This window comes from Triticum dicoccoides, chromosome 5B (assembly GCF_002162155.2).
Source record: "Triticum dicoccoides isolate Atlit2015 ecotype Zavitan chromosome 5B, WEW_v2.0, whole genome shotgun sequence".
Lineage (NCBI taxonomy): Eukaryota > Viridiplantae > Streptophyta > Magnoliopsida > Poales > Poaceae > Triticum > Triticum dicoccoides.
In genome coordinates, this window is record NC_041389.1 from 82,377,585 (window position 1) to 82,378,731 (window position 1,147).

Below are 1,147 nucleotides of genomic sequence, written 5' to 3' on the forward strand. Positions count from 1 at the left end.
GAACGTGATTGTTCTTTCTTTAAAGTTCGCGTTTAAAAAATATGGGTCATATGCCAGCGTTGGATGCACGCGCTGATCCAACTGAAGAAACGGACATGGGAGTCCATACGGTTGACCCAAACAGACAAAAAGCAAACAAGCTGACGTCCATTTGAGTCGGTGAGTTGGAGTCGCTCTAAAATAGATAACACATACTCTTCCTGCTGCATGCTATCTTGCTCTCAGATCAGAGATAGACATGTGCACGGAGAGATTAAAAATCGTTCGAAACAACGTTTCACTCATCTGCGATTTGGCCTTCTCTGTAGCAGCATGGTGATTGGAGTCTTCGAAGACTTGGCAGAGGGAGAAAGATTTGTCCGTTGGCGTGGTCACATCCCTGGATACCGTGTGAACTAGCTGTTTTTTCCTTCGGAAAGGAGTGAACTAGCTGTTTACGTCAATGGTATTACCACGAGAAGGTTGTGACAAATAATTGCGTGTCAATCATATCCACGTAAAACTATGTTTATCATAGATTATCACAGATTTGTTAAGGCTCGCTAAGCCTTTAACGATTTAAAGTTAACAAAAAATATGAAATAAATAGTGGATCGTCACTCTAATATAATAAGATGATCCACCGAAGGGATTGTGACATTTATGTGCTTTCACAAAAAGAAACACAATCATTTCAGCTCACTGCGAGATAAATATATACTGAACTATTTATTTTTTAAGACACATGCAATCATAGTTTTTTAATCACTCTATTGGATCATGTTATATTATAGATGTGTTGTTTTAGTATATTTTTAAAAACTTTTGGAAACTTTTACACCGTCAAAACCTTTAACTAGTTAATGTTATATATGTAGTTGTGAACTGTTATTCGGTTTAGTGTATTGCTGTATTATTCTTTTATACACAACTGGAATGTAAAGAGGGGCTATAGATAAAATGCAAAAATATGATAGTATTTCGTTGCATACTTTCATTGAAGCATCTACAAGATTAGGTGAGGACGTGATTGCATGGGGGCCGGGCCGGGGAAGCTCGGCGTCTTCACGGTCAAATCAGAATATATGCTGGCTTTTGAAGCAGCTCACAGAAATACCGCAGAGGCGTCTAGCACTTCGCCAGATGGAAGTAGAAAATGCTGGAAATA